The sequence below is a fragment of the Pezoporus occidentalis genome, unplaced genomic scaffold (genome assembly GCF_034315485.1).
Source record: "Pezoporus occidentalis ecotype Australia unplaced genomic scaffold, CSIRO_AGI_Poc_V1 ctg13, whole genome shotgun sequence".
In the NCBI taxonomy this organism is placed as follows: Eukaryota; Metazoa; Chordata; class Aves; order Psittaciformes; family Psittacidae; genus Pezoporus; species Pezoporus occidentalis.
Genome location: NW_026913103.1, coordinates 3,625,726 through 3,642,674, shown reverse-complemented (window position 1 = coordinate 3,642,674; position 16,949 = coordinate 3,625,726).

Sequence of the window (16,949 nt, the reverse complement as noted above, 5' to 3'; positions counted from 1 at the left end):
GCTGATGCAACCAGTGATCTACAAGCATCTGATTATGAGGTAATTACACTGTGGGCCTAATCATGAAGCCTAGTTAGTAATTTAATTTCTGACTGCTAAGCAGTATTCAAAAATTCTCCAGTATGAAAAAGAGGAACATGTCAGTCTATTTTCATCCTCTATTAGAAAAAGTCAATTGTTTTTTTTAATGTTGGCTGGATTCAAGGATTTTTACAATGTGGGTAGTGGGCTGTGAAAATGGAACTGGAAAACAGCTTTGGGATTTCCAGCTACAGCCCCATACTGGTTAGAGGTGTCCTGAAAGCTGGGACAAGCAGCAGCTGCTGAGCTGGCATGTTGCTCCTGCCACCCATGGAGAAGTGTTAGCGTAAGTGCTGAAAGCAGCCTTGAAAGTGGCCTCACCTGGCAGAGGAGCACTGCCAAGGGATACATATTTTAGGACCTTTAGGACCTCTTTCATGATGTGCCACTTGTGGATGATACACAGAGCAGTACACAGTTCATTTGCTGGGTGAATATACTCACTGTAGAGCTTGTCTGCTTGATTCAGACCTCTTGTGATGCACGAGGCAGAGCAGTGAAAGGCTGACTGGCAGCATTGCTGCAGTCAGGCCATGCAAGTGGAGCTGAAGAGCAGAGGACAATACTTTCACAGGCTCACAGTATGTGTTCAGGTCTGTGGCAGCATTTTAGTGCCTTCACCTGCCTCACCTCTTACACAGGATGCTGCTAACAGGAAGGAATGTAGATTTCCAAGGATATCTACAAAATGAAAGCAATTCAGTGGTGAAGAGGTAGATATGGCAGTCTGAAGTTTCTAGCCTCAGTCATCGCAACAGCTTTTGTAGAAAAGGCTTAAAAGCTTAATCTCGCTACAAAATAAGCATAATAGAGCTTATTTCTCAAGCGTATTTTACCAAATGCAAGTCTGGACAGGAATGGAAAATGAAGACTAAGTATTTCATTAATAATTATTAAACGTGATGCTAATCCTGCTTAAATTTCCACATCAGTGTAACTTCTGACTTGAAGCTCCACTGCTTCCTGTTTTTTCTGCCTTTTACCTTGGCTTTTATTATGCCCTTTATAATAGAACCTAGACTTAATGTATGCTAAGCAGCTGTATCTTTTATTTCTCTATTCTTTATTCTGTGGGGAGAAAAATCATTAATGTCCAATGAAGGTCTTCAGCCATGTTGAATCTGAAGTTATCTACCTGGCAACATAAAGTGGCTTTGGGTATAAGGTTGAGTCTGAGGCAGAAATAGAATTAGACATTGACATCAACCTTCCCATAAAAGAGAAATCTGTGTAGGGAAATAACTTAGCCCTTTAAGATGGAAAGTCTTAATAGGAATGATACAAGTCAATATTCACTGAATTGCTTACATTGTAGGAGGGCAGGTGAGCGACAGACAAGAAATGCTGAGGTGTTTTTTTCCCTCTTGTCTCACTTGGCACGGTCTTTTCCACAATGGAGCTCCTTTTGTCCTTGCAGATACAAGGCTTCATCATAGATTAGTCATAAGGAGTGAAGTGAAATCAGAGTATGTCAGCATACCTGAAATAGCAAAGCAATATAGGTGAAAAAAACAACAAATATCAATTGAGTGTTTGCTTTATGATCTAGGGATACTTCGAGGATCTCTGGGTAAAATACCGAGTTCAATTTCTCCACAGATAACAACGGGTTTGCCCTGCCCTGCCATGCCCAAGGGGATCCTCCAGTGTGACCCAGAAAATACAGATGGACCAGGATTTTGAGACTATTTTGCATCTGCCCTAAAGGAAGAAGGCAAAATCAGAAAACTGCAGATCAAGGCCATTAAATCCTGTCCATAGCACCAATGGCATTTGTGGCACATGTATGTGAAAGATATGACGTTTAGAAGTGTTTTTTTTTACCTGGAGGAACTTCACTTGGAATGAGCTGATGAACTTCACTAGAGTTCATTGCAAAAAGACGTATGTGAGGATCTGTGTGTTCGCACCCTGAAGTATGGGCAATCCCATTATCTGCCCCCTCTCATCCTTCATGACAAAATGTTTCCTGGACTTAGATAATTTTTATCCAGTGGCCTGCTTATTTGTTTCAGTTGTTGAGGATCTGTGCTGATAACTCCTGCATTAACACAGCAGTGCATCTAGTCTTTTGAGTGAACTGGGTCCTCTGTTATCTGATAGTAATGCACCAGTTACTTATATTTTTTCAGAGGTTATGCCTAAAGCAAAAATAGAAACCCACAATTCAGCAGGAAGCTGGATCTCAAGGAACTTATCTTGAGCGTCTTCCAGCCAGCCAGCCCCATGCCTTCCTTCCCTTCCGTCCCCTTTCTTCTCTCCAAATCCCGCCTCACAAACCTCTCATAACCTGTTCCCTGTTCTTGCTTACCCTTCCCTCTACTTTCGTTCATTATATCTTGAAGATTTACGTGAGTAGACACATTATCCAAACCCTTCTTTTACACATAAAGGGATGAGAGCCAGAATTATGAAAATCCAATATATTAGTATAAGATGTAACGGTGAACGACTAGCTATCATTGGCAAACCTCCAAAAATAATACAGCTGCCCACTGAAGCATGAACAAATGCAGACTGAATGTCTCCAAAACCGCTAAGAACCATTAATTCACCCCACCTAGATACAATGCACTTCCTCTGAATGGGGCAAAGGAAGGCATCTCGGTCTTCCAGAGAAGTAAACCAGCCCCGCATGCTGCATCCTACCCAGGAGTCAGACCCTCATGCTATCAAAACCAGCAGGAATTCTGCCATTCATTTCCCCAGGAAAGTCTTGGGTTTGATCCCATTTTCCTGGCAGCAGATGTTTGAAAGAAATATTCAAACATGAATCTTTTTCATCCTGAGGTTCAGGATGGCAAAATCATTTCATGTATTTGATTAACACTTTGAAAACAATTTGTCTCCTCTTTTGTGGCTTCTTGAAACACATCTACCTGCTGCACTAGATTCCATAGAAGCAATATTTTGGTATTAGACTGCAGTAACAATCCCTTTCGCTTCACCTACTGTTTACATAATATCATGCAACACAAGTTACAGATGTGATGGCCAGACAGAGAGTTATGTGTGATGGGTTAGTCTGTTGCTGGCAGCAACTAGTTTAACATGTTGCATAAGCAACATATGGGGGAGTAGAACATAAGTGGGGGAGTAAAGACATCCTGGTCTATTCCTGCCTTTTCTCATTCATTTTATATCAGTACTAAGCTTCAGCATTTTTCTTTTTAGCACTTCTCTTACTTTCTTCATGGATGATACCTGGTTTATATCAGTAGCTATCTTTAAGGCAGCAACTAATTAACTCAATTACTCTTGAGATACTAGAGGCCAGAAAAGGCTTGTAGGGATAACTCAAGAGTCTAGTAGAATAATTCAAACAGGAGGATAAGTCAAAGAGGGCAGCATATACAAAAAATGCTCTTGAGGCTCAGTAACATGAATGGTGGTGAAGGAGATAAGTCCCTCCAGGGTCACAGAGTGAACTGCAAATTCTGAGGGTTTTAATTGTCCCTTCAATGGACATTTTCATGTTTGGGGGCAGGGCATGGATTAGTTAAATTACACTTTTACTGCAGATTCAGGACAAAAGCCTATGTAATCTTCATGCTGGAAAAGCACACTTACCCCAGTGGTGTGCCTGGAAGATCTGTTGATAAATGGTCCTAGAACTAGAAACTCCATGTAGGAGAAAGTGTTTGTCATTGTCATGGTTTAAGCCCAGCCAATAACTCAGAACCATGCAGCCACTCACTCACTCCTCCCCCTCCCCTTTCTCCCCCCCCCCTCCCCTGCTCCCCCAGGGATGGGGAGGAGAATCAAAAGAATGTAACTCCCATGGGTTGAGATAAGAGCTGTCCAGTAACTGAGGTATAACACAAACCACTGCTGCTACCACCAATAATAATAATGATAAGGGAAATAACAAGGGAAGAGAATACAAACGCTTACCACCCGCCAACCAACACCCAGCCTGACCCCAGCAGTAATATAGTACTTTCAGGTAACTGCTCCCAGTTTATATACTGAGCATGACGTGCTGTGGTATGGAATACCACTTTGGCTAGTTTGGGTCAGGTGTCCTGTCTCTGCTTCCTCCCGGCTCCCCCTCCTCCCTGGCAGAGCATGAGGCTCAGAAAATCCTTGGTCAGAGCAAACATTACTGAGCAACAACTAAAAACATCGGTGTTATCAGCGCTGTTCCCAGGCTGAAAGTCAAAACCACAGCACTGCACCAGCTACTCAGAAGGAGAAAAATGACGGCTACTGCTGAGCCCAGGACAGTCATCCACAGAACCCAAGGCATGACACAAACTTATATGTTTCTCTCACTTTGTACAAGGAGAAACAGGCAAGAGATGCTGCATGAGGGTGTCCGAGGTGGAGCTAGGGAGAGCGGCAGAAATCCTGGCACCCCAGTCTGGCCTCCCACCACCCTTGAGCAGTTGGACCCTCCCCAGGAAATCCCAGCACTGGCAGTAACATGTTCTGTCCAAGCTAGATGAACCACCCTGACCTTCATGATGCACATTGCATCTTGGTGAAAGCAAGCACCTGTTAATCTAAACATATCTCAAAAAGGTTTCTGTATAAATATATCCTTATTCTCCACCTGTACAAATGACAGTAGGCATTAGGCAGTAGAATCATAAAACTGTAGAATGCTCTGGGTTGGAAAGGACTTTAAAGATACTCTAGTTCCAATCCCCCTGCTGTATGCAGGGACACCTTCCACTAGATCAGGTTGCTCAAAGTCCCATCCAACCTGGCCTTTAACACTGCCAGGGATGGGGCAGCCACAGCTTCTCTGGGCAACCTGTGCAACACCAGAGAAGGGTGTGTGTCTCACCACCCTCACAGTGAAGAATTTCTTCTTCATATCTGATCTAAATCTACCCTTTTTCAGCTTAAAGCCATTACCCTTTGTTGTGTAACTCCATGCTCTTGTAAAAAGTCCATCTCCAGATCTGTTGTAGCTCGCCCTTTAAGTCCTGGAGGCTGCTCTAAGGTCTCCCTGGAGCCTTCACTTCTCCAGGCTAAACAACTCCAGGTCTCTCAGCCTGCCTTCATAGCAGAGGTGCTCCAGCCCTCTGACTATCTTTGTGGCTGTGTATGTGTATGCTGTAGGTATATATATATATATATATATATATATATGCGCATATGCGGTGTGAACTAACACATTCTTTGCTCTCCTCTCTTGCAAAGTAAATTTTTTACTTCAGATGTTAGTTGTGCTGTCATTTATTATGACCTAGGGGTTTTCCTTAAAATTTTGGCAAATTTGGCAACTGCACTGTTACAGCAACAGTCTTGCTATTAATAGTTCAATTTCATTAAGACTTATCAACAGAAACACAATTTCTCTCTCTGACTGAAGTACACCCCACACCTTCTCCAATGCAGCACACACTTCATTCCCCCACTTAGGGAATACTTTTTTCCTTAAATAGTTTACACACTTTTAATATTTCCCTCATACCACTAAAACTCCTTACTGCAGATTTTTTCAGCCATGCTAATACCAGCTGCCTCATAGTGCAGAAATATTAGCTATATTTTTTCACTGCATTTGCACTGTAGATGTTTGTTTGTTTTTTTTTTGGCCGGGGGAGTGCAGGGTGTGTGCGCGTGTAATATTGAATTTATTTGGAAAATTTAACCGTTCATTTGGTTCCTTTTCAGTTTGGCTTCTACCACCAAAAAATACCCTCTTCTTCCTTACTTGCTTTTTTAACAAACGACACTACTGGGTTTCGTACTGGTACTGCTGTCTCCCTAAAATGATTTAAACCAGTACTGTGCTAGTTCAGCTCTATTACATATAAAGCTCAGAACACTCCGGTTCAGGAGAGCCGGTAAGCAAGCACAGAGACTGCAGAGGGAAGTGATAAGAGTGATCAGAGGACCAGAAAACGTAATCTCTGAGAAAAGCTGAGTGAGAAGATGCTCAGTATACAGAGAAGGAGTCTGGGGGAACAAGGTGGTATTTAAGCACATTGAAGAAAAGGAGTTTCAGAGGAAGAAAAGAAAGATTTTCTCTTTATGCATAGAGCAAAGAAGGCAAGAATAGTTGCACTTAATTGTAGAAAGGGAATTTAGACTGGACATAAGAAGAAAATCGTAATAAGAAGCCCTAAACTATAGTGAAACACTGGCTTTATTGCCAGATGAGTTCTGGGGGATCCACTACTAGATATTTTTAAAGCCAAATATTTTGGCAAATATCTGTGAGTCACGACAGAAATGTCATTAATCCTTCATCAAAGCAGAGGTGAGCGATCTTTCAAGATCCTCCTCAGTGTTTTTTTCCTATGATTCAGTCTTCTGTCACCTCAGTTAAAAGCCACTTTGGAACCACTGTTTATGGTGAAAACTGAGAAGGCAAATCAAGCTTATAAGTTATATCCTTGCTATGAAGAGACACAAAAGCAAGAAAATACCAGCATTAATAGACATATTACTAACTCCATAAACCTTAATAACTTGGATCAGGATGAGTAATTTAAAAAAATAAAAACATACAGTACTCTCTATTACTCAGTTGTCAAAAAGGGATTTCAAAATTAAAACATACAGCTAAAATACAATTTACATTAAATTTAGCAAGTTAAAATGTAATCATTTATTTTATTCATTGCAAACTAGTGTGACATGTACCTTCCAAAGTTGGGGTCATTAAAAAATAAAATGGGCCAAGCTAACGGTATCAGTAAACCCTGTAAAATGGACTTACATTGACAGCTGAATAAGGACAAGACAGTGACCAATTTAATCCCTTTGTATATTCATTTCAGTGAAGACTGTCTGACAGGGCAAGGGGGTATCCCTTTTCAGAGGGCAGTGGGTGGGAGATATGTGATACTCACAGGAGCTCTGTGCCCCCCACCAGCCTTCAGCAGCCCTGCATTCATTAATGCCACAGGAGTATTCAGGGCTTCTTTTCTGCATTATATTGGAAAAGTGAAGGCCTGGCCTAAGTTAATGAAAAGCTATGGAATTTAACTTTCCAGACTTTTAACAGTGTTGGTGTCTTAATGGAAAACTATTATGAAAGTGACACTGAAGATTTAAGTCCTTTGGAACTGAGCCTGCACTGCATACAAATAAGTAGCTTGCTCTTTCTTGCCTCTGGTTATCAAACTGAGTGCAGAGTCAATCTGTGATTCAAAACCTAGGTTTTTTCTATAAGGTCATAATCACCAAGGTGACAAGGTTTGTCCATCTAGGTCTGTTGACAGCTTTCAGAGCCGTAGACAATTGAAAAGCATGATCTGCATAGTTTCTTATTTATATCAACAGGCTCTGGAATTGCATCAGTCTGATCAAAATGGGTAAGTTTTACATAAATAGGTTTCTTTTCAAGATACCAATGAAGAAACAGACTCTACTTTGTTTTTCTCTTAGCCATGTTAATTTGACAGCTATAGCAGGAGGAGCTTGTTTTTGTCACTAAAATAAGATCCAGCTGAACTCTTACAGGGAGCGCATTACAGATAAAAGCAATTTTACAGTCACTTTTCAGATTAAAATGGCAGTTGAAATGGAAAGACACACATTATGTTAATAGTAAGAGAAAGATGGAAGAGAAATGAGAGAGATTTCAAAAGAATGTTAGTTAAGGATAGAGAAAGAAACTCCAGATTTCCCTAATGGCAAAAGGAAAAGCAACCTTCATATTTTTCCCTCTAATCAGGAAGGATAAGGGTGAACTTAATCTCCCAGGTTACCAGGATATCCTGGCCCTATAGGTGTCACCTATAAGACCATCTTTTGAAGCTTCTTTGAAACTATTTGCTAAGTTTCTGCTGCTCCCAAACTGTCAGTTGTTTGGGTTTTTTTTTTTTGGTTGGTTGGTTGGTTTTGTTTTATTGTGTTTTATTGTGGTTTGGGTTTTTTCGGTTTGTTTTTTGTTGTTTTTTTTTTCGTGGGCTGGTGTTTTGTTTCATTTTTTCCCCAAATCTTCTAGCTCAACACTCATAGTCCCACGTGCTGACTTTGCTGCATGGGGCACATATGACTGGTTTCTCTGATGATGAAAAAATGTCTACAGCAGTATAACATAAAAGAAAAGCTTTCAGGTCCTGGGTTAATGCTGACTTTCATTTCCGATTTTTTTCTTCCTCCTTAGGATCTGCAGCTTTTATCTTCTGGACAGAGTAACCTTGGGAAGGGGGGGGTGGAGTAATCAAAGTTCCCTATCATATTTGGTACTCTACTTAGGATTCTAAGATTTAAGGGAAAGTCACTGCATGTAAATATTGATATATACTGTATGCGTTCTGTAAGGGCATGCAGAGCATCAGCCTCAAAGTAGCTTTACTGACAGAGTATAAATCAATTATAATCTCCACTTTTTTCAATTTTTCTTTTTCAGATTTTCTTAAGGTTCATCTGCTTCATCTTCTCTCTTGCTTCACCCTGCTTCTGCCTCATCTACTGATCCCTACCGCTGGCAGTTCTTCCCCCCTCAGGCATCAAGTGTAAAGGCGCTGTGGGAACCCTGCTGTGAAACACCCCTTGAAGGCTTACTGATGTGATAGTGTGGGCTCACCCCGACACTGGAAGCTGGTATCAAGCCAGCAGGCAGCTCTCTGCAGCTCTTCCTCCTGGTATCAAGTCAGCAGGCAGTTCCCTGTAGCACTCCAAGAGGTTACAGCAGAGTAGCTCTGGCTGAGGAGAGCAGTAAGCAGGATCAGCCCTTCGGCCACCACCTGCTAAGCACCACACAGGACAGTGAAGATCAGAGGGACAGAGGGTCCCAGGACACACACTCTTACAGTTAAACTGTCCACCAGCTTCTGACATTCACATTTTACATTTATTGAAGGAGAAATGCACAATATTAAATGAGCCAGAAAATAATGGAGCTGTTCCTTATCTCATTTCCCTGCATGCGTTTGCATTTCAGAGCTACAGCAGGATCTTACTAACACCAGCATCGCTTAGGGAGACATGCTCAGTTCTGTTGCCTTGTGCTCATCCTTGGCTTTTTGGAAGTGCTTGTGCATAAATGCTTTGTTCATAATGCACTTTATAACATATCTACACTATGATGAATATTTCCTTCTATCTAAGCCAGGCCTGGGCCTCAGCCTTGTGGATTCTTTTCTGCTGTGACCAGAAAGCATCCTCTCTTGTGCTTACCTCTGAGATTTCATCAGCACAGCACCATCTTTGTCATCAACATCATTCTTTAAATATATTTAGAATTTTATTTCCTTGGTGGCTCATGTTCCAAGTGTGACATATCATCATGGAAAAAGGCAAATGCTCTGCTAAAATCTTGATGGTTTATATAGCGTGCTTACTTACCTAGTTGTTCTTCATGTGCCATAGATACTTTGATGTTCCTTATGCCATAGATACTTTGTGACAACTTTCTCACCCTCATATGCCTATAAATCAGATACATTTTATTAGTACAGTTCCTAACACTGAAATGGAATGTGTTTCACGCAGCTTATTTCTTACAGACTGGAATTTGAGATTTCTGTCCTGCAAGTGGGGTACAATTCCTGACAGGTAATATAAATACAATATTTGCATCCACAGTGTATTCAGCCAATTCCTTCAGGCATCCAAGCTGTACTCCATTTGCAGTCACTGTATATCCTTTATCTAAAATTCAGGTGATCTTACTATTATTAAATATCAATAATGTTGAATTTATATATATATACATAGGTACCTAAATACAGTTAGCCAATCACTGCAAATTGGCAAGCTTCATCAGTCTAAATCAAGATCCTAAACACATGTCCATAAAGGTACAGAAGAATTTGCCTGGGGCACCCTAGAGCTGAGTCCCAGGCACAGCAAGAGAGAATATCCCACTTAGCTAATCCATATTTTGAGAAAATTGCTGAAAAGTTCAAAGCTGCATGAGGAGCACACCTCTCCTGTGCCAACGGAAGGAACTACCAGGAAGCTAAGCTGCCTGCATGCTACTTGCATGTTTTTTGTAAGATAACAGTTTGCTGCTGGTTACTATGACTCTGGCTGGCATCACACCTGCCAAATGTGGGCTGTTTCAGAAAGTAAGCTGGAAGGAGCCATGTCAGTTCTGTGGGACAAAGTGCTGCTCCAACAGCCTGATGCCTGTTACCCTGTGTATATAAACCCACTCTCATACTTGACTCCATCCAGAGGATTGTCACTGAAAGGTCTCTTACGAGGCATTCTGCTGCTTGTGTGTTGTTTGGCTTGTTTGCTTTCTGAAAAGGAATCCTACTGTCCCCAGATAAATTAGATTTTTTTTTTTTTCCAAAGCTGTAAATTCAATTATTCAGTAGCATTATCCAGCTGACAACCATCACAAGGGAACATCTGGGTATATTTTCTGAGTATATTTTCTGAATTAGAAACAGAAGTAGACTTGCTATTTCTTCATGCTGCTGCTCTGATATCTGAGATAGCATGGGAGGGATTTAGCTGGCCATTGCTCAGCCTGGCCTTCCTACCTCAATGTTGCTGACTTGTCCTCTCATCTTCCTCTAACAAATTGCTTAATGAAAATGAAATGTGGGGTTTTTTTTAAATAGTGATTTATCTATTTTTTTCACATTAACTTTCCAGATCCTGCCTTTTGGTCACTTTCTGGATAGGCAGTTGGAAACTGTACATTCTCAAACATAGAAGACTGTTACTGAGATAACAGAAGAAAGCTAAGCCATGGATTTGAGACCTGCAACTGTGAACTACACTGCTTTCAGTAGAATGGTCTCAAAGAGATACTCAGCTCTTTATAACTGTTTGCTATGAAAGCTAGATTTAGGAACAATTGAGATACAATAGTCTGTACTAAGATGTAAGAATAATCATAAAACATATTTTTAGATTTTTTTTAATTAGTATTTAGTTCCCCTTTTTTCTCATGGTGGAGCATCTAGTCAAACGTCAAGAATAGAGGAAACCTGCTGTAATACAGATAAAGAGTGAACAAGAGAAAAATGGCATAAACACAATAAAAAATGATAAATACAAATCCCTACCTATCAGTTTAGAAAAAAGTTGTTTTCTTTTATGATCTTCATCAGACATTCAATTTCATATCCAGATTTCTCTCTTACAAGGTAACAGTAAAATCTCTGGTCTACATCATACCTTGGCCTTATGCTTCTTTGTGCCCTGTGTTTTTGCAGGGCCCCAGACCTTGCCCAGAGATAGATGTAGGTGTCAGAGACATTAATCACTTCCAACCTGACAATGAGTCAGACTCACTAAGTATTTTAGGTATTTCTCTTCTTATGTTGCAAGACCCACTGATGGTTCTAAAAAGATTTCAAAATACCCATGGACTGTCAATAAGGCCCAAGCACCCGTGTCCCTTTTTGTAAGGGCCTTCTAAATGATTTTAACCTTTTAAATAGGAATGAGGTCAATGTATCTTCAAAAATCCGCACCATTTCCGCTTGTGTCCAGATTTTCTGCAATGGCTAGATAGAGAGTACTAGATACACAGTCTCACCTCCTTCTCTTTGGGGCACTGGAGCAGGCTTGAACTGGGAGTCTTTCTCTCCATTTTCGTATCATGCAAAACACTCTAGTCTGCAGCTTCTACTTTTAGGGATTTTTTTTTTCTCCACTAAAAGTGAGACAAGAGTGGGAAAAAAAAAAAAGCCAGCTTCTTTTTGAAAAGGGATAAGAGGAAAATGTAGGCAAAAATATATTTTCTGTAATTTTCTTCCTATGCATCTCTTTGGTTAGAATTTACTGCAAAAATTTTTCAGGAACTATATGCTGACAGAGGAAAAAATGCAACCAAACAATAAATCCCAGCTCACCTGTTTTTGCAGCTTGTGCACAGATAGCATTTTCCTCTGGTCTTCTATTTTTTTTCTTAAAACAAAATAATTTGTCAAAAAAAAAATCTGTTCACCCTTGCAGACAAGCCGACTTCCAAAATAACTATTTTCCCTTCCACAGACAAGATTAGCAGCTTGCAAACTTAACATGGTGGCCACTGAGCAGTGATGCTGGTTGGTGAGGTGATGGAAGCAGCCCTAAAGGTAGCCTGGTTAGAAGGGGAAGTTACTTAGCAGAAGAAAATATCTACTGAAAAAATACTGTCAGAGGAAATGCCTGCCAGCCTGGGAACCAGGCCTGTGAACCGGAAGCATCCTTGAGAAGTGCACCTCTGGCATCTTTGAAGTACAGCTGGGTACCTAGAAACTTCAGACATCCAGAGATACCATCAATAACTGCAAAACCAAGGAACTGTAATAGTAACTTGTCATCTGAAAAGGTGAAAGATAGCCTGGAAAAAGGGGGAAAACATCCTGAGAAAGTATGAAATGTTAGCTGCCATTTGCTGTTTTAACTGCAAGAAGAGACAAACAGTCTGGGAAAATAAAAATGGTCTGAAAGAACAGAAAACAGGCTCTTTAGGAAGGACAGGCTGCGGAGAAAAGGCAATTTCTCCAAGACCTCTGATCCAGACAAGTAAAGGTGCTTGTGAGGTCGGCAGTGTGATGAAGCTGGGACAGTGAAAACTGGTAAGCACTGCTGGACAATGATGGTGGACTTTGCAGAGAAGCTGACTTCCCAAATAAGTATTTTCGCTTCCATAGACAAGCCTAGCAGCTTGCAGACTTAACATGGCAGCCAACGAGCAGTGACGCTGGTTGGATATGCTCTAGTCCACTACAGGTGTGCATTCCATGAAATGAAAATCAATTATCTCCATTCGGATTTAACTCTCCTTTTGCTTCTCTTATACCACTTCAGGTATGAAAACAATTTATTTACAATGACAGTTTGCTTGTAGTTCTCAAGCCTAGTTTTAAGTGTTTGTCTGGTAGCTGTTTATATAGGCAGTTGCTAGGAAATAGAAAATTGTCTTTATCTCAGCATGTGGAAAATGAAAAGTCTGCTACTGTGCTGCTGCCTTTGAAAGTCTATAGCAAAGGCAAGGGTAGGAGATAGGAGAGAATGAGCTTTAGGGCATCCAAGCAAGGGCACTGAGTCTTTCATTGTCCTCCTCCCAGCAAAGTTAAAAAAAAGCTTTTAACTAGAGCTGCTTGGCTGTTTCTCCTAAGTGCATTTTTTATCTTTTTAAAGAAAAATATGAACTTGAAACGTTGATGTCTGCCCATACCAAAGGTGCCCATATGGCTCAAAGGTGTTGCTGAAGAGCTCTCCACTGGCTCATGAGGCCAGACTTTTCCTTCATTGCACTCACTTCCTTTGCAGAGATGCCAGAGCAGCACCCCTACCACAGCACATTTCAGGAGATACCATCATCTGGAGGCTTCATGAGGAGAGCAGGGGTATGAGACAGCCAAACAATGACTCCCACAAGCCATTGACAACAGTGCCAAATAATTTTTTCAGCCATCTGGACAAAATGTTTTGGCTTTTACCGTTCAGTCTTTAGAGGGAAAAAAAAAAAAAAACAACAAAAAACTAACAAATTTTCCATCAAAAGCAACTGCTGTTTCAAGGAAAGAAAATTTTAAATTGAAATTCAAGAGTTTTGACAGAGATTTTCTAACCAGGGGTCTGATAGAATGGAGGGTGCAGAAATGGATGCTTGCATGAGCAGTGTCCCATCCTGCCCTGGCAGCTAAATGAGAGGGTGTGTGGGCAGTGCTTAGAAATCTCCCCGCCTCCACAGCTTAACATGTGGGGTGCTGGCTTCCTTTGCTTTGGCGGCCATGCAGCTCTCACAGCGCCTTGATCACTAATGGGCCTCTGCTAAGAAATGAAAGGACCCTTCTTGTTGCCTGAGAGCTGGAGAGCTAAGGGGACCCTGCTGGTCAGGGTTTTCTTACTGAAAAATCAAACGTTGGCATTCAAACCTTTTATTCTCATATTTTCTGTGTGTTTTGTTTCTTTTCGTGGTTCCCATTCAGCAGCAATATTCTGCTCACTGCAATTTATGCATAAACTTGCCTTTGCTAAGAAGGAAACCTCTGCAGCAGTGATATATGCCCATGGTGGTAGTATTATTGCTTTTCCAGCGTGCACTGCTAGCAAAAACTGTGGCTGCTCAGCATCTTTTTTTTCCCACTTTAATATCTGCAAGATCTTGGTCTTGTCTTCTCTCTTTCATGTGCCTTAACTTGAGAAATAAGCAGGCACTGTTCCTTAAATCCAGATAAAGAGGATACATAATAATTACCAGCTGTGCAGCTTCCTGGGGTGATCCCCCCATCATGCTCCCCTAATCTAATAAAACTAACAGTGAGCAAGATCTGATTACTGCTATCAGCTGGCCACAGTATTTGTTCGTAGTGGCCAAGAAAACCTCAGTTAAAAAAAATAAAACTGTGATATTTTTTCTTTGTTAAGTATGTGGAGGTAACGCTCAAGGCTCTCCAGTACCTGTTTTTATGCCCATGTAACCGTCCAGCAGCCTCTTACACACTCACACTGCAAAATCTCAGCACTGAATCTCTTTCAGTGACAATTTTTAGTGGCCAAACACTCCCTCCTCGTGGTCCTTCCCCAGGCAGGCTTTGAACACCCCTTCTCAAGACAATAATTCAACAATCTTTCTTAAATATTTTTTTTTAAAGGAAGATTGAGCTCCTTCTCCAGGTTTGCTACGTTTCATGTACAGTGTAACTCCCTTGACTTTTTTTTTTCTGAATTATGAAAGTTACTTAACAGCAATACTTAGAAAAAGAAAACAGTATCTGATGTGGTACTGCATAGTGTGCAATCAGGCTGAAATGGAAATGATTTATCACAAAGAAATTCTGCAAAGGAAAGTACTCCTAAACACCTTCCTCCCCCCCCCCCAACCACCACCATTTTCGTGCTAGAAGAGCATTAAATAACTCTAAAACGATTAAAAACAACATATGGTATTTTTCCCTTCTCCCCCCTCAACCCCCTTAATACTAGGACGACCAAACATATAATTCAGCTTTTCATGATTTGGCGTCAGCAGGTGCCAGTTATCATTGTTCAGTTGCCATCACATAGCTCCTTAACAGATTGCAGTAGAGCTACAATTAATTAGGAGGAAAGCTCGCTGCTGGCACTGCCTCTCCAGGTCTCCAGTGCTCCTGGGGAACTTGTGCTTACTCCCAGCAGGGAGTGCTTGGCTGGCAAAGGCCAGCAGACTCCAGGATCCTTAACCCGGATTGTTTCAGAGATTTGTTGCATTTAGCACCATGTAATTACCAAACCTCAGAATCAAGGACAGTAGTTGAGTAGAGGAGGCAGCTACAAGTGGAGAGCTTAACAAAATACAAAAGCTCACTAGGTATGTCAGCAGTCACCTAAATGCACAGCTAAGATAGAAGGGCTCAAGCATCACACTGGAGCTACTACCCACTCCTGCCTGGGATAGTTCAGCAGCTCTCACCATGAGATCCATAGGCCTTGAGGAGCACCCAACACAGCGCCAGTTTAACTGCAGCTTCGATGCTGCTAAACTTCTGTCTCCTGTCTATCTAATAAATCTCATTAAAGTAATCTAAAAATAGAATAACATTATTTCTCCATTTTCTTGGACCAGAGAGGGAAAGGGCTGTGCTGGGTAATGGGAGAAGCAGTATTGTGTACGTGTCTGCAAAGCCAAGGAGGTATGTCCTCCAGCATTGTTTCTTATTAAGCTGCATCTCAGTGAAAAAGCTGGTGAACTCTACCCTAATCCCAGTAAAGGCTTTTAACTTCTCTTGACTTACATTATCATGGAAAGTATATATTTTACAGGCTACCAATGATTTAAACATTTGTGTACGGTTAAGCTAAAGAATTAAATTGTCAGAGTATGAAGATAGCACTGGTCTTAAAGTAAAGAAGGCTTATGTAGTTGAAATGACTTTTTATTTAATAAATCCCTTTGTTTATATATTTATACAACAGGAAAGGCTGAATATATTAAGTATTTCAATTAGAAAAAAGAAGTTTCCCCTCCACTGCTGGTTCTTCTATTACACCTTTCTTTCTTGTTTGTGCTGAATGAAGAGTTAAGATCTCCATCACATCTTTAATACTCTGTTCCTATGCTGTCCTCTGCAGTTTCCAGTGACAAATTTAAAAGGGAAAATACCTACAATATAGCCACGGTCCAAATGATATGCAAAAAGGTACAGTGTTTTCCCTAATAGTAAAATATTTTCTGCTACTTATTATATTTCTACTAATAGGCCCTTTTACTCCTGTGTTAGTCTATTCCTGTATCTCTTTCAAAAGCCCTGCAAAGCAGGAAAACACTATTATGCTTGCAGATCCAAAATCAGGGAGTGAAAGATGATTATTTAACCCAACTAAAGCTACACAGTGAGTCAAAATGGAATTAAAATGAAGATCCAAGAACTGATACCTACAATCCCCTGTTCCTAAAGTCTTTTTCCCCCCTCAGTTCAGAGGATCTTTTTGTTCTCTTCCATTCAGACAACTATTTTTTTGCAGTGCTACTTTAATGTTATGCAAAAAAACTTAAGCCAAATTGCAAACAATTCCAGAAAAAAAGTAGTACATGTAGAAAATATGAAAGGGGTTCTCTTTATACAGATGCATAAATCTTTATGGGGCTTCTTAGCCTGACACTACCATCTTTTACCAGCAAAGGTTTAAAGTTAAAAAGAAGTGAAAAAATATACTATAAACCATAGAAGGATATAATAGGATTATTCACTATAATTTTGGAGATGTTTCTGGCTAAACATACTATATAATGCACTTTCTAATGGATGTTGTATTCTTAAATTTAAATAAAATAGCATAACTTAAATCACATTATTTTCCAATGAAGAAAACGGTAGCGAAATTAAAGAAGAGAAATACCATCTCAATTCCAAGGTGATTACTTACAAGTCTCCTAATACTCATCATTTTGAAAATGCTTATGACTTTCTGATGTGGTGAAAGCAGGGATAGGGTTTTTTTGCAAGAGACTTTGAGGCCTCTGTGGTTGTTTTTGTGGGTGCTGCAGCCCAGGTGGCACAACTGTGGGGTACATGAAA